The 23,902-nt window shown below is 39.5% G+C and overlaps 1 protein-coding gene across 7 annotated transcripts in view; it reads left to right on the top strand.

The window, feature by feature from the left end:
• The window catches only part of THRB (thyroid hormone receptor beta), a 163,030-nt gene that overhangs the window by 21,499 nt on the left and 117,629 nt on the right, over window positions 1–23,902 (top strand). For 3 of the 7 annotated variants that reach the window (XM_072328150.1, XM_072328149.1, XM_072328151.1), the window contains one exon: window positions 19,443–19,472. The exons of the other annotated variants lie outside the window; for them this stretch is intronic. The gene's annotated coding sequence lies outside the window, so the exon portion shown is untranslated. The remainder of the gene's footprint in view (window positions 1–19,442; window positions 19,473–23,902) is intronic. 7 annotated transcript variants of the gene reach the window in all.

Genomic DNA, 23,902 nt, shown 5'->3' with positions numbered 1-23,902 from the left:
ATCTACAGTCTGATTTTTTTAATGTAAATGTTTTGTTACTAAAGATTTCCTGATATGTCGTGCCTAATCTTGTCAATAATTCTTTAGGCCTTGCTCCTTTTAATACCTTTGGGTGAGTGGAGCATCCTGTAGTTTTGCAAAGATCTCTTGAAATCAATGCCATCTGTGAACACAGGTAGCTGGAAAGTAGCAAATGCACCATAAGCCCTATGCAGCCCTAAGCCAGACCATTTTTAGGAGATAATAGTGATACAGTATTACTGTTTGCTTTGTAATGTAATGTAATCTAAAAGAGCATGAAACAGTTTGCTTAGGCTTATGAAAACCTCAGTATCATTTTCTCATCTTTCTGAGAAAAAGTATTTAAACTCAGAGCAGTATGAAAGAGGGATCTGAGAGACTCAGCTCATCAGATGTTGCAAGGCTGCAGATGGAATAGGTCTGAAATTTTCCTATTGCCGTGTGAGGTTAAAAGCTGCAATCTCTGCTAGGAGATCCAAGTTTCACAACACTCGGGTGATGGTGTAAGAGGAAGAAGGGTGTGGGCAAAACTATAGAGCGATGTATGAGTAATTGAAGACCTCACCTGTTTTCCCATCTGGAGAGAAGGGCTAAGTGGGAAAAGCAGATGGGCAGATCGTAAGTTATAGTTTAAACACTCGCTTTTAATGAGCTGAGTTTTTAAGAGAGCTTATCACTAATTGAGGATCATCTTTGGAGCTTCGTGTTTGTTGTATGCCTTTTAAAATTTTGGATAGATGCTTTTCGATCAGGTCAGAAAAAAACGATGGCTGGTGCTATGCCTGTTGTGTACAACCTCAGAATGGTAAATCTCAGCTATGAGGATGTATCCAGCAGATTCCAGCAGACTTGGAGATATTTTACTGTTCATTCTCATAAGATATATTATTCAATAATGTTCCTAATAGTGAGTGAGTTAACTGTTAATGTTGGCAACAACATGAAATTCGTATCTAATTTCAAAGTGAAAAAATCTCGGTGAGCATCAAAGACAGACCACCACTTCAAATGGTGCCCCAGAGTGTTCAGTCAGGAAAATAACAATGATTTTTTAATCTGCTTTATGTATCATCTTTAAATAAATGCACAAATTCCTGCAGTACCTGAAGTTGGGTCAGGACCCAAAATTGAAAGTCAGTATAAGTTAGGGCTGAGATTGGCTTTGGTGGTTCCTACGGCCTGAAAAATGAGAAGGGTGAAAATAAAAGTAGGCTGAGTGGAAGCTTAATGTTTTCCAAAGTTTTGTGGGGGAAATGATCTGCTACAGTGTGATTTAAGCTGGAAATCATTTTATCTACAGTACTAAATTTGGAATCATTATACCTCACCATCTGCATCTGTATATATGTTAAGCCTAATATCTTGATTTAGGGATTAAATTTATATTGAGTTCTTGTTTGTTTTTCATCAGACTTTTGCTATATCATCTTTGGTTTTTTCTGACGAGGGAGTGTGGAATCTCGTTAGTGAATTTTGGTGTGTTTCTTGTTTGCTGCTATCTTTATGAAGAACTTGGTGGAAGTTTGTGAAAACACAATATTGAGTCCATGTTGTACCTTTACATGTCAGTTAGCCACTCAGTGAGAGCAACTCGTGCTCCTCCCTTTTTAATCCAAGCTGGTATCTTCTAATAAACATTAAGGAATCCGATGAATGTAACAAAAACTTTCAAATCACTGTGTTGTACTATTTTAGACTTATTTTTTTTAATATATCTTCTGAATATTTTATGGATCAGTAACTGAATTTCTCAGTAAATGCCTCATATTTTTGAATCAGTAAATTTCATTTTCTGCCCAAAGTTATTCTGAAATTCAGCTATCTGCTGAATTACCTATTGTTAATGAGGAACAAGTTTATCACTTTGGTTAGAATTGGAAATGGGAAGGTTATGAGTATGCCCTGGCTTTGATGTTTCCATAACAGGTTAGCTGCTTTGAACTGGTTGCATAGATAGTAAAATCTGGTTCTCTGCTTGGGCAGATGATAGGAAAAATTCATCCAAGTATCAAAGTGGAGGAAATAACTATAATCAATGAAGCAAAAACTGGCGTGGTTTATTATACGGAAAGGAAAAAAGAAAAAAAGAAAAAATGAAGCAATGCACTGTTATGCAGAACACTGTCTCTTTGCTGATAAGATTTATGGCTGTAAATAGAGGTCATGATGTCACTCAGCGCAGATCATAGCTTTTCTCAGCTTTGTACCATTTCCCTGTGTCTCACACAGGACCAGTTTTAGAACACCGCGTTCCCTGTTCCGTACTCCTCATGATTTATTGTTTTTTTTTCTGGCCAGAACAGATTAAATAGGAGAGAGTTCAAGGAAGAGCTGGAAAATTAGAGGGAGTGAAAGGAAAATGGCACTGGTAAAGATGAAAAGGTACCTGTACAATTGTGTTGGCAACACGTCTTAATTGCCTGCAAATATTTGTAAAGAGTAACTGTAAAAAGTGAAAGTGCTTTTTAGTTTTAGTACTGTGATCACTTATTGGAAGGAATGGAAATAAGACTTTGGTCAGTGACGGTGCTGTTACCTTGGAAGGGATCGATAGGAAGCCTTTAAATCTCAGTTGTGTAAAGCAGCAGCAGCTGTATGGTACGAACTGCTTTGATAGGAGGAGGGATAGGCAGCTACTGAAGTTCCCTCTGGTGTGATTATTTTGATAGTTGTGATGTGTTTCAGTGTTATGTCTGCTGAGCACAAGACAATGCCTGTGACCTCATTTAAGTGCAGTATAACAACAGTGAGAAAACAAACTATTTACAGTATGAAAAGAAATAAAGGAAAATATGGCGAAGTATTTCCTATTCTTAGTTTTGTAATTTTCTTAACAAAAAAACATTTGCAATAGTACAGAACAAAAAATCTCATTCTGTTGTATTTGCCTAATGTAGATGTGTATAATCTTGTAAGAACTATGAGGCATTTTAGATGCTATTTCATTTTCCCTTTGAGCTTTAAACTGTGACAGTTAAAGTGCCCTAAAGGGGTCTTTTTTCTAGTTGAACTGCTCAGCCTACATTCATCTCTTCCTCCTTCTCCTTTTCTTTATGGCAGTGCTTTCAGTTTTGAGGACTGTTGGGGAAGAAGTGTCATCTTTTCTGCTAAGATTGTTGGCAGGGAAAGCTACTCGGTGCCTATTCAGTGGTCTTAGTAACCATCAGTCAGCCACAAAATGAGCTGTACCTCCTAGAACTACGTATTACATACACATATGACCCTGGTTCAGAAGTGCAAGTGAGAGTAATTTAAGAAACTCGTAGGACAGGTTGTGTGATCCCACCTGTGGTTGCCCATTGCACTGGCTGTATGGTTCTCTTCATCATTTTGAAAACTCAGACTGTGGATATGTACAATATCTACAATCTACAATATCTACAATTCATCTACAATATGTAGATGTAGATGTAGGTTGTAGATTGGTCAAAGCATGGGAGACTGCTTTCTGGGACCAATATGCGAGGAGAAATACACAGTGGAGAAGGGGGCGAAAACACCACTGCCTCTGTGTAGTTGTTGATAAGTATGGTAACCCACTGAGAATGATGAAATGATCATGGAGTGTTTCTGTTGTGTCAACCAAATAAAAGCCTTTCTTTCATTGGCTCCTGCATATGTTTCAGATCGTATTTATGTTTTCATTTGGCCATAAATTATGCTTTACAGGCATATGAAAAGATTCCTTCCAAGATGTTCTATCTCATTTTCATCTGATTTGGTTATTTTCTATAGCTTTTATAATTTTTAACACTTTATTGTGAAAATAATGCATGGGGGTGATTCAGTTTGCAGCTCTGTCTGTTTACCCACATTGGAAATTATTCTTTAACTCTGTGTGTTTGCTTTTTTTTAAGAGTATCATGACTCATTATTTACTCATGGGTAATCATCTTCAGTAAATAGTGCATCTTGTGAGAGCTAACACAGAGCTGCGTGTGTATCAGTAGGGACCCTTCCATTCAAAAGTCCCTGCCAGCTGTCACTGCTACAGCTCGCATCACCTCGTCATACACAGCTAGTTGCTAGATACCCAAATAATGGTTGTATTTAGAGAAAACAGAAAGCTTGCAAATAAAACAAGTCAGTAACATGTAAGATTTCAGGTCTGCAGCCAAGTCGATGCAGATCTAATAGTACAGATTTCTATCTTGTGTCTAAAATGTCAGGACCGTGTTTAGTTGGTATTCTGAAGTTGTTTCAGTTAATGAACAAACACACACACACAAAAGAGTAAATAAAAAGAAAATGATGTAATAATTTGTGTCTATTACCACTTACTTTCCTTAAAGTAATACTCTCAGTTTAGATTTTGAATCATTCCCTGCGATGTTCTCTCGTTTTGTCGCCTGTTTATAAGAGAAGTGACAAGATTTAACTCATGATTTTTTCCTATAGACTACAGAGTTGCTGTTCAGGGACGAATTCCATCCTTGGATGGCAGAGTCGATGGGAGTGTCTCAAATGCATTTCAGCATAGCACTGAGAGTGCTTTGCTTCTGTCATACATAAGGGGGTAAGAATCAAGCAGATGATGGATAAAGTGGTCGTAACATTAGATAGGAAGTAGAGGTTCGTTTTCCAGTCCAACACGCTGCTGCCAGTGCTGGAGGAAGAGTAAAACCATTACTCCCTGCCCTGCGGGAGCTGCACCCTCCAGTGAGTGAGTACTGTATTTTCAGATATCTAGCAACATCAAGAAAAACTGGAGGCAGAGCAGTAGTTCAGATCTTAATTAATGAAACTGCCTTTCCTTCTTCTGTGCCACGAGCCAGAAAAATGTGGTTATGTTTTAAACTCTTAGACTTTTTCGTTTCTCTTCTTGGTAAAACAAAGAGCTGGGCAAGCGTAGGGAGCAGCTTCATAGACACACATGGGCCGGGCTCGGGTTTGTAACGTGCCCTTGGAGCTTTGTGTTTAGGGCAGCCCTTGCCCCTGTATTCTTTCAGCCTCCACTATTTTCTGCACTTTGAAGTTACAAACCAAGTTAACCTTTGGCCACGAATTTCAAAATCACCTCATGGGAAGCCCTTCCCTGTGCATGGCCTGAAAAATGGAAAACTCTTCTGTTTACAGTGCTCTGAAAGCCTCTGCAGAAAGAACTGGAGGCTCTGTTAATTCTGAATTGAAGTCTTGCAGTATCATTCTTTTTAGAAGGAGGCATCCCAGTTAAGCATACAAACTTCTTCCTTGCTGTTTGACATCTGGGCTGTAAAACTGGGTGAAAGTAATTAGAGGGGGAAATGTCAGTGGCGCTCCGTGATGGGAGCACCTTGTCGCTTTGCCTGCAGAGCACATGGCAGCGTTAGCAGTGGGGTTCAGAAAACAACTGGTGTCTGCTCAGGAGAGGAGTTTGAGGCTGAAGGGCAGCCTGGTGCCAGTTCAATGGTCTCAGGTCTCATGGCAAGCCCCGCAGTGCTGTCTGTGCTTATCTGCTTGTGTGGTGTGGGCAGGACTTGGGCAAAGAGGGCTGCAGGCTGGTGGCCTGGCATGGGGCACCTCGATGGAGGTGAGATGTGCTGGGAGGAGTGAGCTGTCTGCTAGCAGCAGTGTCATTAATGATGGATACACTGTGTGGGGAAGCAGATGTGACATGAGCTGTCTGCAACTAGCAGGGAAATGCAGGATGGTTCTTTTTAAGAGAAATCACAAACATGCTGGGCACATCTACACTGTAAAGCATCTCCTGTATAACTCATAACACTGTGGCCTAATCAATTTGTCCAGAACTCCTTATTTCTGAAGGTTTCATTTCTTTTATGCTTCATGTCTCTCTCTTGTGCTCAGGTGTTTCTGATTGATGAGATCTGTTGATGCCGTGTGCTCTGTGTGTAGCCTTGATGAACTCACCTTGCAAAATCACTACATTTTTCTCATGTGCTTCTCTGAGTGCTAACTCTGAAATATGCAGACTTGTTGGCACTTAGAGAGCTTTATTTGTCTACCAAAAACAATTAAGTCTGTCAGAGCTGGCTATCTTGAAAGGGTTAGGATTAAGTTATCAGATTTAGCCTGTGGCAACACTAAGGTGGATAATGGTGGGTAGATGGACAGAAAGATTGGGAAGGAATTAACTATTAATATATGTATCTCGGGGTTATAAGCTGAATTTTCAACAAAGCAGGTGTGTCTTTACCTGTTTTGCTATTTCTGACCTCTCTGTATCTACTGCTGAATGCCATTTTGAGTCTTTCTGCATGCATTTGGGGTTGCGAAAGTTCCACACCAGTGAATGGGGCATCCTTGGGGTTCTTTGAAGTTTCTGAATCAAGGCTCAGCCTCTTCACAGGTGAGAAGTTATCTCTGCAGCTGTACTGCCAAAAATTATCGAGGTTAGGATTCTCATTGTGCCCCAAAAAGTACCCAACTGAAATCTAAGGCAAGGCAGGCACCTTGCTTATTAAGATGTATTCGATGGCATTCTGTTGATGTTCCTACATTCTGCATGGTGCGTGGTTTGTTACAAAAAACTGTGGTGTCCTACTGATTTCCTTGTTTTTCTTAAATTTAGAAGAAGAGGTATTGTAGGATTATACAAGCAAAATGTATTGACCTTGCTTGGTTCTTGAAATCCCAACTCTTTGGAATTTCCTGTATTTTTCTATATTTTTTAAACTATTCTACATGGAGGGTTAAGCTGCTCGAAGAGATTCCTAGACTTAAAATATGAGCCCTGCTAAATAAATGAATAACAGTCCCTGTTGAAACCCACTGAGTTCAGGACTGCATAGCAGTGTAAACATAGAACAGCAGAAGACAGCAGTTCTAGAAAGAACACAAGGTGTCTGATAATTCTTACCTCTTTTGCTGCTAAAATAGCTTAAAAATGGAGTGTAAGCTGATGAGGCACCCTGCCCTCTTTGTCAGAAACACAGTATATTGTATAAAAGTGAAAGTTTAACTGTTGGCTTAGAGAATGCAAAGCGGGAAGTGTCAGTGAAGATCATTAAAATTGCACTAAACGCTTGTCTACTAAAAGCAATTTCTTTATTATTTTTGCTGTGCTGGCTTATGGAGCTGCTGTCTTCAGTGCTGCAGCATTAAACCAACACTATTTCAGCTGCAACAATGTCTTTTTGTTGTTGTTGTTGTTGTTGTTGTTGTTCTTGGAAAGCTTATGTCTGTCAATCACTCACAGTACTCTCTAGAATGACCAATATAGAAGGTGTGTGTTGCTTTTGACTTGGTCTCTGCTTTTCCTTTTTCATTTGAGCACGAGTGCGGAATTTGCTGCTGTGCAACAGAAGCAAACTTGAGCAGTGAAGAACGTGAGTTTTGGAATGTCAGTCCTTGAAGGCTCAGAAGGCAAACTGCTGCTTATGATACTGTTGCTGAGTGCTCTTTGGAGATTTTGACCCTCAGCATTGGTATGCAGTGGTAAAAATATAATATATTTGGTTTGAACTCCCAGAGGCGCAGTGCTTGGTGAAGCATATGTAGCACCTTGTTGTAAAGTAGGTGAGCTTTTATTTGACTCCTGTTTTGGCTTTTTTCTTCTAAAATACAGGCAGAAAGTGTTTAATTGTGAGAAAGCTGTAATATCTCCCTAAGTAAGGCAGAGGCTTGTTTTTTGTGTTGCTGCTTGTGTCTTCTTTCCTACCTTGTCAGTGGAAAATCTTTTCTGTCATTTCGTTTTGTCTTAGGGAAAACAAACGAAGAAGGAAAGTGAGCTTTTCTTTTTCTCTAAATTATGATGCCCCTCTGATAATAGTTACAGGATTACTTTATTTTGCTGTTTTTCAACACCAAATACAGGATCTCACATCTTTGAAAGTGAGTCGTGAGTCATGACTTGGCCTGAGTCCATCTTAGAGTGAGTAACATAAAACATCTGAAAGATGGTATTCAGTTCTTACTGGAAACAGGGTTCCACTACAGATATTTTGGTTTGTCAGTGAAATGCCCAGACATCCAAGATCACTACTCCGATACTGTGATATGTGCAAATAGAGCTTATTGGGTTTCATTTCAGACTCTGATTGAATGCTTTTCATTATTTGAAAAAGATTAAAACCAAACAAATGAGTGCATATACTTGTAATTACATAACACAATGTGATGTGACTTCATTATAGCTTATTATGTAATGTATTTTATTATAAAACAAATGCATTATTGTCTGTATTATTGTACAGGGAAGGCAAAAAAAGAGTAACTGATGGCTAGACAGTGTATTAGATGTAGTTCATTTTTATGCTACGATCTGACAGATGGTGTAGTTGCACAGCCATAAGCTATTGTGGTCTTGGTTTCCCAAACTCCGGACGATTCTGGCTGCAGGCCTGACGGCACTGAGTGATATAGTGGCTCTTCCTCCTTTGGCTGTCAGTAGTGGCTGTGCTGCATGTGATCAGGAAGCAGTGGATTTAGGATGCTAGATAGAGAGGCATATGAGGAATGGGGAGCAACATGTAGGGCTGTATGGAAAGTAGTGCCTCCTATTTTATTACGTTGGCCCATGATGTCAGAGGCGAGTGTTGGTGGTATGGCAGTAAAGGGTGAGCTTTCCCAGCAGTATTCCATTCCATTCTGTTGCCATGTGACAGATGGCAGCAGAGGGGCACTCTGACAAAATGGCATCTGACATGGAAGTGTGGATGAAGCAAAGGAGTGGCACTGAATTCCTTCATGAGGAAAAGATAGCACCCACTAGCATTCACCAGCACTTGCTGAACATTTCTGAAAACCAGACACAGTGAGCACAGTGAGGTGGTGGGTAGTTTCAGCAGCTGCAACAGTGACAGTGGATCACCTCCGTTGCTGCAGGTTTTTATGAGTGCAGCACACGGGCTCTTGTTCATGGCTGGCCAAAATGCATAGTTAGTGCTGGTGACTGTGCTGAAAAATAGTGCTTTGTAGCTGGGAATTTGTTCTATCAAATAATGTTATTGTGCACTTTGTATCTGTTGTAGTTTCCGTGAAAATAAATAGGAGGCATTACTTTTGGAGTGACACACGTAAAACCTCAGGAAAGCTCTCAGAACAGCAGCATGGCAATCATGAGTGCCATTGAACAACAGTTTATGTATCAACAGGGAAAAGCAGAGCAGTGTTTATTCCTACCAAGGAGGCATTACTCACGTCATGTCATCAGTAAATACCTCTGAGGATATCCTGGATCCATTGTAACCAGAGAGCAGCTACGAGGGCAGTGCTTACGCACTGTCATGTTGACATGTTTCATTCAGAAACACTGGTTCTTTGCCGTGCTAACTTGTTTAAAAATCATTTGAAAATCATAAAGGAAAGGATCTGATTTCAAGTAGATGGGGTTAGTGCAGTCATCTTCCGTGTTTACAGCGTGTCTTTCGAGATAGCATAAAATGAATAATTCAGAAATGATTTGGGAGTTCACCATGGATACATCCTGTGTGACAAGCTTACATTTCATTATTGTTTTGAAGGAAGAAATTGTGTAAAAAATACAAGGAAATCTAAAATAATTCCATGTAATAGATAGAAGTTTATCAGAATAACCTGATTATAGCTGTCAGCATTCAGCGGAAGACATGCTCATAGTTAATTGTTTTGATTCTTCATCGGTGAGGAAACCACCAAATATTCTGTCCAAGCTGTTAAAGATGCCATCCAAACTGCAGTCCAAGATTTTCATTAAAACAGAGTATATGTCTTCTGCACAATGAGATGTTGTTCCTGGATCTAATTAATGGTGAACTATTGGAACCACGGTAGAACAAAATAAAAGAATGATTCATATAAGTTGTAAGGTTTTTCCATTACATAGTCCTTATGAACAATCCCAAATACCAGTGTTGTAAATTAAGCCTGAAACTAAAAAAGTAAATAAATAAATAAATAAGTTGAAATGTTGTATGAAAGAAAAGCTTTTCTGGTTTGCAAATTTATAATGTGGATCTCTGCTCCATTGTAATTTAACTGCAACATCCAGCTGCTTCGTCATGCTGTTCTTCTGATGCATTTGCTGAAGAGAATTCCTTCCTTATAAAAGAAGCAAAACGTAGTATGAGAACCTTTTCTGAACAAAGCAGAGAAATAAAAAACTATGTTGTTTTGTGCCTAACGTTCCCTGTGGACATACACATGAACTCTGCCCCTCCCCCGTATTTTCTCCAAGTTGCTTCTCTGCCCCTCTTCTGTACCAGTGTGTTATGAGCATCTCCTTTGCCTAACAGGTTCATGCTGACCTGGAAGGAGGGTGGACATGATGCTGCCCACTCCCCCTGTCTTCAAATGCAGATCACTTGCCCCTGTGTGCCGTGGTTTGTTGCCCTTGCCTCATGCCTTGTCACTCCTTCCTGTGTTCCCATTGCACTGCCTTTGTGTTTGCCTGCCCAGCTCAGTTATTTTCAAAAACCATTCTACGTGGGACACATTACTCAGAGAATTGGCATCTGTTGCATTGGGACTGAATTTCTGCTTACCTTCTAACTGCTGGTTGTGACTGTCTGCATCAAAGCAATTAATCATCAACTGGTGGACTGTTTTATCACCTATAGCATTAGTAATTGCTTTGAGCGTTGAAGGGTAAAAATCTAGTGCCCAAGTCTTCATGATACTGCCTACCAGTAATTAATTACTTTCAAAGTTTGAACTATGGCGATGAATCACTGATCTTAGAGGTTTGGGGAAGTGACTTCAGGTTAGTATATTGTTTCTTCAATGACGGTCAGATTCTCCTGTTTTTAGTAATTTTAGGAGCAAGCCAGTAGGATCAAAAGGATCTCAGTATAACTTTATTAAAATTTATTAAGATTTCTGGAGGGGAGGAGGCTCAGGAGAGACAGACCTTATCACTCTCTACAATGACCACGACCTGAAAAGGAGATTGTGACAAGGTGGAAGCCAGCCTCTTCTCATGGGTAACAGAGATGGAATGAGAAGTAATGGCTTTAAGTTGTGCCATGGGAGGCTTGGGTTGGATATTTGGAAGAATTTCTTCTCAGAAGGTATGGTGAAATGCTGTCATAGGCTGCACAGGGAGGTAGTGGAGTCACCTTCCCTAGAGGTGTTCAAGAAATGTGGAGATGTGGCACTGAGGGACTTGGTTAGTGGGCATGGTTGGGATACATCACAGTTGAGCTAGATGGTCTTGGTCGTCTTTTCCAACCTTACTGATTCTGTGTTCTAAGATTGTCTTGACTTTGTGATTTCAAAGCTTGCTCTGCTCTGCTGTCGCTGAGTGCTAACTGAAACAGGTATGTGGTACCAAATCCAGCCTGCCTAAGGGACTATGGAAGAGCCTGCAGGCATCCTTTAAAGGATGACATGCACTTAAAACCCCTTTTATGGCAATGCCATAAAAGGATCTGTAGCATAAACGATGATAATACTCAGAGGATTTCTTTAAGATATGATTTTGCTTATAATGTTTCCTTTAATACATCCTTGTGCATAAACCCTCTCAGTGTAATTACAGCTTTGTAAATCCCCTCTGTTTGTTCTCTATTAGTAACAAAGGATTTGCCTGTTGAGTTACAGCTGCAAATACCTCATAAACCTGGCAGCTGGTATTACTGTGATACACTGGAGGAAAGAAAAAACAACATTCCAATAGCACTGTCTATCTAAAAATACAGAAATGTAGATTAAATTTTATTTTGCAGAGCATCCAAAATGTAAAAAATGCCACTTTCCTGCTGTTCCTGCAGTTAGAAGTTTTTGGTGTGGATGGCTGTAGTTTTCAGTGTGAGTACTTGGGTAGATTTTTTCATGATCTCCCTGGGTAGAAATAAACGCAAAAGGCTATTGCAACAGAATGGTTTTGATACATGCCTACGTACTTAGTAAACTAATGTTTAAATCTGTCCGTTTGTCTCTTAATCAGCGTTTAGCTCAGTTCCACCCTTTAAAAAAGCCATGGAGCTTCACCGTGACTGATCTTAGCTCCAGAAAATAAAGCAAGTTCTCATTTCTTAAGGCTTTTATCCTGTTTGCTTAGCCAGAAAGTCTTGACTAAACAATATGTTGAATTTACTCATAGTTGGTTATCACTAGCAAATGATTTTATTGTCCGTAGCAGCGCTTACCACCAGCTCTCCAAAAACGAAGAGAAGTTAGGCAGCTGACTAATTAAGTGTAGCTGCCATTCAGTGAAGATGTGCGTGTGCTGTGTGTGTTGCGCATAGGGGGATGTTTTCCAAAATACTATTGAGGAATGGCAGTTTCATTGTCTATTTCTTATAAAGGCAGCCAAATGTACCTTTTGAGAAACACATCCCAGCAGAACTGCTGGCCGTCTTAAAATCGTTGCTGTGCCATAAACAAGAAGCAGCAGCTCTCCACTTTAAACTTGCTTTGCACTTTTACATGACAGATTAGCATTTATTTAGTCTTAGGGTTTGTTTTTTTTTTTTTGTAGCTTCCAAGCTGTGAGCAAAGCCAAAGGGACCTGTTGCTCACTCAAGGTGTGCAGCCTATGGCCATGGCTCTGAGTTGCACTGGGACATGTGCTATACAGGGGAATTAATTAGGGCATGTGCCATACCAGTAGAGAAAACTGAAGAAAGGAATTTATCAACCAAAATTTCATTGGGATCTTAAAGCAGTTAATGTGCTAAGGGCTAATTCATTGTACTTTGTTTTCTTCTCCTTTTCTTTAAAAACATATTAAACCTCTACTTTCATAATGCTTTTCTGCTTTGATTTTGAATGGGAATTACTGTAAGAGCTGCATTACAGTGTACTGATGTCAGGGATGTTATCTGCCATTCCAAGGAGTGCATGACACCACTGACTTAGTTTTTAGGAAAACGCTGTGGGAAATATGATATATCCTGAATGCACATTGAGTAGGTAGAGGCTGCCAAGTTTCATGCTTTGTAATATGTTGGACTGGGACAGGCACCCTGGATAAGATGTTGTGGTGAGCCACGTCATGTTTCATTCCAGGGCTCCGTAGTGACCTTCACTGGCTGCGGATGTTGGGCAGCGGCATTTACTGTTCATTCATTCTTGAAGGTTCCAGCCATCTCCATTTCAGAGGAGACGAACCAAGGACAAATAAACCAACCTTAATTGTTCTCATTACAGTAGGGAAGTTATAAGCAGAAACATCTGTGCTTTCTGATCAAGGGTTTGAAGGTCCCAGTCTTAATTCTGCTGTAGTTTATTTTTTACCCAAACTCACAATGATTAAAATAGGGCATCTGTTTTGAACCTAAGGATGAAATTCATCTTGCCATGATTTGGCTGTCTCAGCCCGTCTGCTCTCTGGGTTCCTCTTCAGTAAACTGATGATGGAATCCCAGGCTGTTGTGTGCTCCACCTGTCTCAGAAGTGGCCTCTTCTGCAAGTAACTGCAGTGCATGGTTAAACACATGTGGGATGGGTACCCGTACAGTCTCCCAAACTTTACATTTCACCAATGTCATGCATTGCATTGAAAGCCTGAAGTCAGATCTGTGCCATTTGGGGCAATACTCAGGAAAGCAATGAGCACCAGTAGTTCAGAAATATGCCCAAAGGATAGTTCTCATCACCTTGATGCATTTCTTAATGAGATTCTTGAGCCTAAGCCAGGTTTTTAAGCCTAGGCTGAATGGAAGGTTACTGAGTGGGTGCAGTGTGAATCATGGCCATATCTTTGGTAGCCCTGCGTTGGGCCCTGCAGGGATGACATCCTTAGAAAAGTATCTTTCAGAAGGAGAGCTGGTTTATGGCATATGACTAAGTTATGCACAGAGAGAACAGCTGCCTTTTTCTGAGATCTGCTTAGCTGTGTTGAATTTTATGCAAGTCCCACCTGAGAGTAACACGTTCATCTTTCTATTAAGTGACACAAATAATAGAATCTGTAAAAAGAGTAGAAAAATGTGTGGATTTGAAAGAATTATTTTTAAATACAATTTTTATTCTAAAAATAAATCAATTTATCCTTGTCTAGGAACACTGTGATGTTTATGTGTATAATATAAACACAATTTACTGTAACTGAACTTGAAGGCTTATTAGCCAACTTATCTTTTGATCTTGATAATTTTTCATTAAAACAGAGATTTGTAATTGAAATGCTGTGAAAGAAGGACTATGGACTTTACAGTCTGTGGATTCACCATGTACTGGAGAGGACAGTAGCTTCTGGACAGCTCATTCATTGCACTTTTGTATCTTCACCAGTAAAGTAGCTGTGAAATGTCAGCTGTTTCGGATGGTCTCAGGCAATAACAGTAACAGTGACGACAGCAGTGGTCATTTTTGGTTCCTCGTTATTTCACCTCTGAACTACTAGGTCAAAGTACCTGGCTTAAAGTTATCTTCTTCAGACCCAGGAGGAGGTCTGGCTTGCAAATCACTGAATTCTATGGTGACAGCCAGTCATCAAAAGCCATAATAAATGATGACTGAAGAAAGAGGCTTATATGCTTGGTGTTCAGCTTGTTCTTGGGGAGAGGGATGAGCTTGAAGTGGTAGCTCCATGCCCGTCTGTGCTGGTCGGGAATCAGAACAAGGACGTTGTGTTTCTCTTGCAGTTGGTGATTATGTGTAAGCATCTATAGCTACGGGTGGGGTTGCATTCCGTTTTTTTTGGCAACGATGGTTAATTTTTAATCTGTACATATGCCTTACATGGAGCTGTTTTATGTGTTGTCTGCCTTCCAGCTATGATCTTGTCTTTGCTGTCCAATCTAAACATGGGCTTTCTTCTAGCCTTTTATCCTGCAGATAACATATACCAGCATGGTAATTATGATTAGCATTGCACTGGGAGTAAACATTCTCAGGATGCATCTGTATGTTGCAGGCTGTGCAAACAGGCACATCTCCTGCCTTCCCATACCCGCAGAGGCTGACTCACACTAAGGAAACTCCAAGCAATTCAAAGCGTTGTGTAGAATTCCAGAAATGAAAGTGCCTGTCACAGTTCAGACTTCGGCATGCTGCAGTCATGGCTTTTCTCTCTACAAAGTGTATGCACAACTTGCTAACTACTGTGACTGTTAGAACTGTGAAATCAGATGGCCTTGAGTCAAGAGCAGTGGGCAGTAAGGATTACTTTACTTTTCTGTGCCTGTAAAGGAAAAACTTTCTGAAGGAGGTCTGTGAAATTACCCATGTTTTTTGTTTTTGTTGTCATTGTTTTTTAACTCTTAGGTGTTCTAATTAGTAGTGGGAGTTGCTGAAGTATAGCGCTGAAAGCTAAACTTAATGGAGTGGCTTTGGGAATTAATTTATCTTCTGCTCAGGATTCTTCGTCCCCCACCACTTTCTTTTTTCTTCTTTGACTCTTTTGGAGTGAGAAATCAGTGGCCTTTCCAGGCTCAATCAGCCTCCTTGGGTATTTTGTGAAAAAGGACATGGTAGATGCTTTGCTCAGTCAGTCTCCTTGTGGAACTCTGAGCATCAAAGCATCCCGCAGGGACCATAGAAGCAAACTGAAGCAAAGTCTGGGGTGATGGTGAGTTTGTATTTGGATCCTTTGTTAACTTAACAATTTTTTTTACCTAGTTGTTTCTCTGTAATTGAAAAGATCTGTGAAGGATTTCAGGAGCCTAAAAGTAATTTGTAATAGGATTAATGGGATTTTGTTGGATAAGGATAAATGTATAAGAGAGAAAGGAGTGCCCTCATCCCTATAAATGTTCAAAGACTTAGGCAGAATATATCATTTATATCTAAATTTTGTGAAGTGCACCTGGATGCCTTTTGTCCTACTGTGTACTGGATAAGTACTGAATCATTTGGAAAGAATTTGTCTTAGGTGTTTGGGTGTATTCATTATAGGGATCAAAACTATGCTTTGCTTCATGGTAAAATGTTTCCATAGCTTCAGCTTTGCAATATCTACTCAACAATATGCAACAGAAAAGGTGAAATAAAAATGGTTGAAATGGGAAAGAACGCTTTTAGGCATACAGTTCTATTCTGTCAAAAGTTTTCACAGAATAATAGAATCAGCAAGGTTGGAAAAGACCTCTGAGATCATCCAGTACAACTGCCTGCCAATCACCAGTATTTCCCACTGAACCATGTCCCCTAGTACATCTTTGTCTTGAACACCTCCAGAGATGGTGACTCCGCCACCTGCCTGGGCAGCCCAATCCCACTCTCTTGGAAAAGTATTTCCTAACATCCGACCTGAGCATCTAACCATAGTAAAGAAGGAAATTTTCCTCTACATTACTTCTGCTGTTCAGTCAGTTTGGCAGTGTTAATTTTCTGTGTTTTGACTGGAGTTGATCTTTTGAGAGAGGACTTAGGTGCAGTATCAGTAGCAAAGTTCATTATTAAAGCAGTTTCTGTCAGTAAGGCTTTTCAGTATTAGTTTTAGTATCTATAAAATTAATAAGGAGTAGTTCTGAGAAAGATGGAGCTTGCAAGAACTGTTGAAATTATAGAGCCTTTTGTCACTGAGTATGGATTGATGTCTACTTTATTTAACTTAATGGTATTGATTTTCTTTTGAGACAGTCTATTAGAAACCCTTCAGAGTGCATCCAAAGTCAATACAGTTGGTGACAGGCAACAAGTACAGTTTTTACTGTAAATTGACATACTTAGAACAAGGAGACATATCAATATTGCTATCAAAATCTTTTCTTGGTAGAGATCTTCCCCTTCGTCTAAGCAAGCAAATCATTAAGCATGAAAGAAGTGTAGGCATTTGACAGGAAATGTTATATTTTTAACTTGGATGCTGAGAGTCCACATGGAATACTGCCAGAGTATCAGAGGCAGGTAAGGCAGGAATCCCTACAGGTCTTCAGCAAGGAACACCAAGGTGGTTTGGGGGACATTGGGGTGAAGGTTCTTTCTGCTTGGATAGAAATAGAGCATGTGAAGATGGAGAGAAGCTCCCTTCTACCTGAGGGAGTGTGGTATCATGCCTTTATTTCTCTGGGGCATAGTCCATTCGATCAAATGTCTACTGACATCAAGCTAAGCAGCTGTTGTCACAGAATAACGGAATCATTGAATCATTAAGTCTGGAAAAGACCACAAAGATCATTCAATCCAACCACTGACCCCAAACCATCAAGCCCACTCAACTATGTCCCTCAGGACCACATCCACCCTTTTCTTGACAGCCTCCAGGGAGCCGTGAGAACATATGATGGGAGATGCTCACGGCATCATTATAGGCTGCCTTGTTATCAACAGCTAGATCAGATAAGATAAGCTTATGCAAAATGTTTCATTAAGCATGCTAGGATGTATTTTTTTTTTCTTTTGGGTGTCATAAAACTCACCAGTCAGATTTCATTCTTCTTTTAAAAACACATAGGATAAGTTAAATATGCTTCAAAGCAATCTGCACTGTGAGTGTTTCAAGCAGCGAAATATTTTGCTTCAGAAGCTGTGGATCTTGTCACAGGTCTGATATGACTTCTTGTCTTCTTCAGACTTGCCTAGAAACCTGCTTTGTGATTAAAGCAGACCATTATAAAAGATATTCTTTTCTTTGTCCACAAAGTCACATGCTGATCCCATAAACTTTGTGCTGTGGACCAGTGTAGTTTAGGGACAGGTGAGTAATGAACCAGATGTAAGATGTCCTCAGTTGCACTCTTTCTAGCTTCAATGGATGTTCTGCGTGAGAAAAGGTAAGAAGGATTTGGCTCGTGCTGTAACAAATCCCATTCAATCCTATTGAAACCCTGCATATTATCCAGTGATACAATGCCTACTGGTCCTGTCCCTTTATTCCTGTAATGTATGTAAAACCTTTCTTAAGTTATCTCTAATGGTGACCTGAAGCTAGATTGGTAAGCATGAAGTAATCTGCGTGTTTTACTAGCTGACTGTCAGAAGGAGATGTAGAAAATTAAATCTATGAGATCTTATATATTTCACTAAGTGATAAAATGAACTTACAGTTACTCCTCTTCCTTTAAAGGTATAGATGTGCAGATGCTCAGCTGTAGTAAATCAGACTTTGTAAATGTCAGCTCTAATGAGCTGATTCCTAGAAGTCAGAGATCCCACGTCTTTTTCACAAAATGGATGTTTAGTTTAATGAATTTCTGAACTTCAGAAATGTCTCTTTTTAACTCCGCTGTTTCTGAAATAGGCTCATATTTCAAAGTGCTGGCTGAACATATCTAAGTTATGGAAAGAGGGGATTCTCCAGGATACCAGTCCCGATCCAGTAAATTACAGAGCTTGAAGCTCGGCAGCCTCCACCTACTCAATGTACATTCAGGATATATCATATTTCCCACAGTGTTTTTCTAAAAACTAAGTCAGTGGTGACATGCACTTCTTGGAATGGCAGATGACATCCCTGACACCAGTCTTAGACTGACAGATTCACAGCCATTCGTAGAAGACATCATTATTGACACTTCTTTCTCTCTCCAGAGTAGTATTTTAATTGTAGAGCTGAGAATTATATCTTCAACCATTGCACAGATCCTGTGGTTAGAGGCCAAGCTTTGAGTTAGTCACTGACAAAGAATAATGATTTCTCTTCATATTTCCCTTCATCCATGAAATTCTAGATGTATTCTTTGATGGATAGGGAACTGTACAGAAGGTGTCAAAGGCTGAGACTCTTTGTCTACATGATTTTCTCTCCTTTTCTACAAATACCATTTACTAGTCATTTTACTAGACTCGACTTTTTGTTCTCTACTTTACGCTGCACATTGTGCTGATTTAGAAAATGAAATCAGATAATGTGATTCAGTTCTTGCATATTGCAAATATGCATATTTGTGGCAGAAATTCCTATTTACTTCAGAGTTACCATAATCTAATTCCCACCTGTAATGTTGATACATGTAAGTAGTTCTCATTGGTTGTAAAGGATGGAACAAGTCACAAGTAAATGAAGTATTATTTTTGCAGGCCTCAAAATCCATCAGTTGTTCTGAGTCATGCTGGAACTTTTTCAGCATAGCATCACGGATTACATTTTGGGGGATTTCATGATGTACATTGGGAAGCTGTTGGCACATGTATCATTTAGAGTGGATTAGCTGAAGGAGATGTTTAATGAAATGGATTGATGTTTTCATTCTTTTACAAATAGTGCCTGTTTTGGGATGGAGCAGAACTTGCCTTATTTAAAAGAAACAAATAATTAAACAATTTCCAGGCTTTGAGTGTTTGTATCACAAGAAACAATTTTCACTGTCAAATGAAAGTAGCAGCAATACAAATACTGCAAATACTTACCATAAAGTTCTGCTTGCAGTGAAAACAAACCTGCAAAGCATGACTAACCCGCAGTTTGGGCGGTAAATTGACTAGATCAATTGTTTGAATTTCTGTTTCCCAAATATTTGAAATGCTTGTTGAGAAACAATGGCTAGCCAAGATTGCAAACAAATAAACAAAAAAATGCTTCCCTTCCAAAGTGCTGAGAATGATTAACATTCCAAAATAATGGAAATTCATTTCCGTTATATGAAAAGACACCCACAACTTTTGTGTTAAACTGAAATAGAGCACCTTTTTACCACATGGATCGTTAATACGGATTTCTTTACTCTTTTCAGTGAGAGAACAGAAAATGAAGCTCTAGTAAGGTAAGACTTCTTTATTCCACTTCAGTAAAATATTCAGGTGAAACACAGGTGATTTTACATTTGCTCATTTCCAAGGACATCCTAGATACAGCATGTATAAACTAAAAAGGAAAGAAGATAACATTGTGACATGAATCAAACAATATTTCATGGAATCACAGAGTCATTAAGGTTGGAAAAGACAGATGATCTTAACCATATAGCCCAACTGTCCACCTACCACCAGTACCGCCCACTATAAACCATATCCCTAAGTATTACATCTACCCTCTCCTTAAACACTTCCAGGGATAGTGACTCCACCATATAGAGTCATAGAATCATAGAATCACAATGTTGGAAAGGACCTACAAGATCATCTAGTCCAACCATCTTCCCATTACCGTTACTACTGCAAGTCACTAAACCAGATCTCGTAGCTCTTCATCCACCTCCCTGTGCAGCCCATTCCAGTGCCTCACCACTCTTACTGAGCCAATATTTCATCTTTTAAGCACAATAAATCACCTGCATTGATTTGGAAACGTCCTTTTGCCTATGGAAAATTTACAGGCAATTATTTTTCATCAGACTATTATTTCACTACTCAGTCAATTAAGGTGTTGTAAGGAAAACTTTCTTGCAGTTTGAAAATGAAGTGTCGGTGTTCATACTGATAAAATAAGTAACTTTGTACCAAGTTTTTAGCTTACGAGTTGTTGTGTTGAGAGTTTATGAGTTACAGTCAAATAAATGGGTCTGTAAAGAAGGAGCAAAGTCTTCTAGGAGTATTTTATTCTCTTCTATGCAAAATGATTCAGGCTGCATTCTGGAAGAAGATACTGTATTCACTTGCTGATAAGCAAAACCTGAAAGTGCTCTACAAAGTGTACATTACCAGCTAGAAGAGGTGTTACAAAAATGGAGTTTTAATCTTCATTTATTTCATCAGTAGTAAGGATACTGACAGCCATCTGCCTCATCCAGAATACTGTACGCTTATACCACGAAACAGAAATGTCAAATAACATAATCAGGTGCATGACAGCAGGTTGTTCTGACAGCATGAACTCCTTTGGAGAATAACAGAAATATACAGTTACTTTTCAATCACTGTTTTTCAGGTGATTTCTTAGTTTTTGTGGCCATACTTGGGATACTGAGGAAGGAACTTGTTGTGTCTGTAATTGTTTTCCCTTCTGGCCATATCTGTCAGATTTGCTTTTTATTGGTTGTTAAAGTAAAAGCCTTTAGATTTCTTATCTGGGTTCTGTGCACCTATTTCAAGTCAAACTCTTTCCTAATGCAATGAAAAGGAAGAAGTTTTAAATCACTGAAGTCTTAAAGCAGTAAAACGTGATACATCTGTATAAAATGTGTTCCTGATTTATAGAGGGGCATCCTTGGAACAGAGAAAAAGGAGACTAGAAAACAGTTAGGCTATGCGGAGTGGAAACTGTTTGAAACCACAAGTGAGTAGAGATGTGAAATATTAATGGGAAAAAACAGAAGTGTTGTGAAAAAATAATGAGGTGTCATACCACATTTGTTGTTGTGGAAAATTTTTAAGTGGTGTAGTCAATAGCAGACAACCTAGGTTTGAATATTCCTGCTCTGTATTAGTGCATAAAGTGTATGTTTGTGTGCATGTATTTGCAGTTACGAAGGTGTATGCATATATAATACATCTGAGAGACAGAAAGATGCTGCTGTTCTGCTCCAAACCAGTGCAAAGGACTGAAAGACCTTCTGGCATACAGTCAGTTGTGGAACTTAATAATGTGTTGAGAATCACATGGGTAGTACAGGGATTCAGTAAATTCCAGAAGCAGTTCTCATTCTGAGCAGTCTTTGTACACTGATCTCATCAATTTCTATGTTCTAGACAGCACACAAGTCCTCCTGTCTCTTTACCTGGATTCATCTGTATGAGAGTTGAGCAAATGCTGCAAAAATGAATTAAGCTCGCTCTGTTTTCAGTTGATCACCAAACACAGGAGAGCCTTATGAGGAGCCTCTGTATGCTACAGTAATGTAAACTTCCAAGTAATATGCCTAGGTAATACGGCATGACAGCTGTAGTGGAAATTTACGTGTTTTCTTTCCCGGAGTCACAACTGGAAGTAGTTCAGGGTACATATTGCTCACTCCTAGATTCCTGCCTTGCCAGTGCCTGCAGAAGTACTGGTTCATTCCATTAACAGAATTTTTATGTGATTTTGACATATGAGTAGGAGAAAACCACCTGCCACAAGCCATCAATTACTTTATGAATTAGCTGCAGTAACTAGTGATCTGGTTGGAGCTTACAATTATCAATTGAGTATAGAGAAAACTCTCCAGATTGCAGTGCTATTTGTCCCAAATTTCTAGGTTTTACAAACATGTTACTGCAGTGAAAGATGGGAGAGCTTCTTAAAAATCTTCAATGCCTTCTCCTTGTACTTGAATTGACTTTTCAAGTCTGTGTAGTCAGAAGCTCTCTGTAATACCACCATGAACACTAACCCCCCAGCAGCTGTGTGCGTTGGATTCAGGAATCTCTGTTTTGATTTGCCAAGCAGTAGGGAAACTCTTTATCTCAAGTCAGAGAATTTTGAGGTGTGATGTGGTTAGTATCTAAAAATATCTATGTAGGGAGATAGGATAGGGCTCCAACAGACAAAAACACAGCAAGATAAGCAAGTTCACATTGGAAATGCGATACCGTAGGTGTAATTAACCATTGGAAACGCTTAGAAAGGAATGTGGTAGATCACTTAGAGTAATTAAATCAAGATTAGATCTCCTTCTGAGATATCTTCTAGTAGAGTTACAAGTTCTTGTGCTTTGTAAAGAAATTGCTGCGTGAGGTATTATGGCCTGTGCCAAGCAGGAAGTCAGACCTGATTACCATAATAGTTCCTTCAGGCCTTCTAAATCCACATATCCATGAACAAAGGCTCTTATGTGGTACAAGCAGCCACAGAATTTCCAAAATCACCACTGGAGCAGCTCTCTCTTGTTTCAGTGGTGACTTACCAGGAACTGTGGAAAGGCTGAAAAGTCTTTGAGCAGATTGGTGAAGAAGCTTAGCAGTTGGTACAACACCACTGAATTGGCAGGTTTTTTGTCTGCACTGATGCATGGTGGTGATGAACCAGTTTCTGCGACTGTTTGATCCACAGGCATGTTTTTTTACATACATCTTATAAATTTCACCAGACTTCCTTAGTGGATTGCATTTGTATTAAGATCACTGAAGATCTGTTATTTATATGTGATGACTATTGAATCCCTTCTGTCGTATAACTGAAATCCTTCTTAAATTCAGAATTTTCATAGAATCATAGAATGGCCTGGGTTGAAAAGGACCTCAAAGATCATCTAGATTTAACCCCCCTGCTATGTGCAGGGTCACCAACCACCAGACCAGGCTGCCCAGAGCCACATCCAGCCTGGCCTTGAATGCCTCCTGGGATGGGGAATCCACAACCTCTGTGGACAACCTGTTCCAGTGCATTACCACCCTCTGTGTGAAAAACCTCCTCCTAACATCTAACCTTTATCTCCCGTCTTAGTTTAAAACCATTCCAACTTGTCCTATCACTGCCATGTACACAGCCGTTCCTATTCCTGTTTATAAACTCCCTGCAAGTACTGGAAGGCCAGTTCTCTTCAGTTATCTGTGAGCATGTCATCTTTACCATAGGATTTTCTATAGTCAGGGGCTGTGTTTGAAATCTTAATATCCATATGAGTAGAAAGAGTAAGATAAGAATTAGCTTGTGTGTTTGCTGTTTGACCTGCATAGGATATTGAGAGTGTGGAGGATACTTGTCTTTCAGTTCCCATCTGCTGCAGGGAAGTGCATCCTTGTTTTACTGGGAAGTAGACAACAGATCTTTTTCAGAGAAAATACTTGAAAATGGTTGATCAAAAACTAGTCTTGTATTAGAAGAACTTAAAACAATGTGCTGAAAAAGGATAGCCCTGACTCCTTTTTGTTACTTTGCTTAACCTTTAAACTTTGTTTTTTAACTTTGCTTTACTTTGTATCATCCAAAATTGATTGGGAATTAATACACAAAATACTACAAACGGAAAAAAAATGTTGAGATCGGAATGGCATTGTCCTACTGCACCTGTACAGCATAGCATCTGTTACAGGAATGCAGAATATAATAAAACAGAATAACTATCGCGTTGGCCATAGGAGATTGTAAAAAAATCACTCAGAAGCATTTTCATGTATTTCTCCATTTAAAAACTAGCAAAAAAGCAGTTCTGTAAAACCTTCAGAAACTAGAATTTACCAGGGTGATTCAAGGGTGAAGCCAGGGATAGCAGACGAATATGTGTTCCAGCACAGGTGATAGCTGGCTTGCAGACAGGTGGTTGGCACCACATACCTCATTTCTTCCTGCACTCTGAATATCCCCGCTGCTTTCCCTTCCTGGAATAACACCTAT

This window comes from Excalfactoria chinensis, chromosome 2, assembly GCF_039878825.1.
Source record: "Excalfactoria chinensis isolate bCotChi1 chromosome 2, bCotChi1.hap2, whole genome shotgun sequence".
NCBI classification, from domain to species: domain Eukaryota; kingdom Metazoa; phylum Chordata; class Aves; order Galliformes; family Phasianidae; genus Excalfactoria; species Excalfactoria chinensis.
The sequence above is the reverse complement of the archived record's forward strand: the minus strand, read 5'-3'. Positions and strand labels throughout refer to the sequence as shown.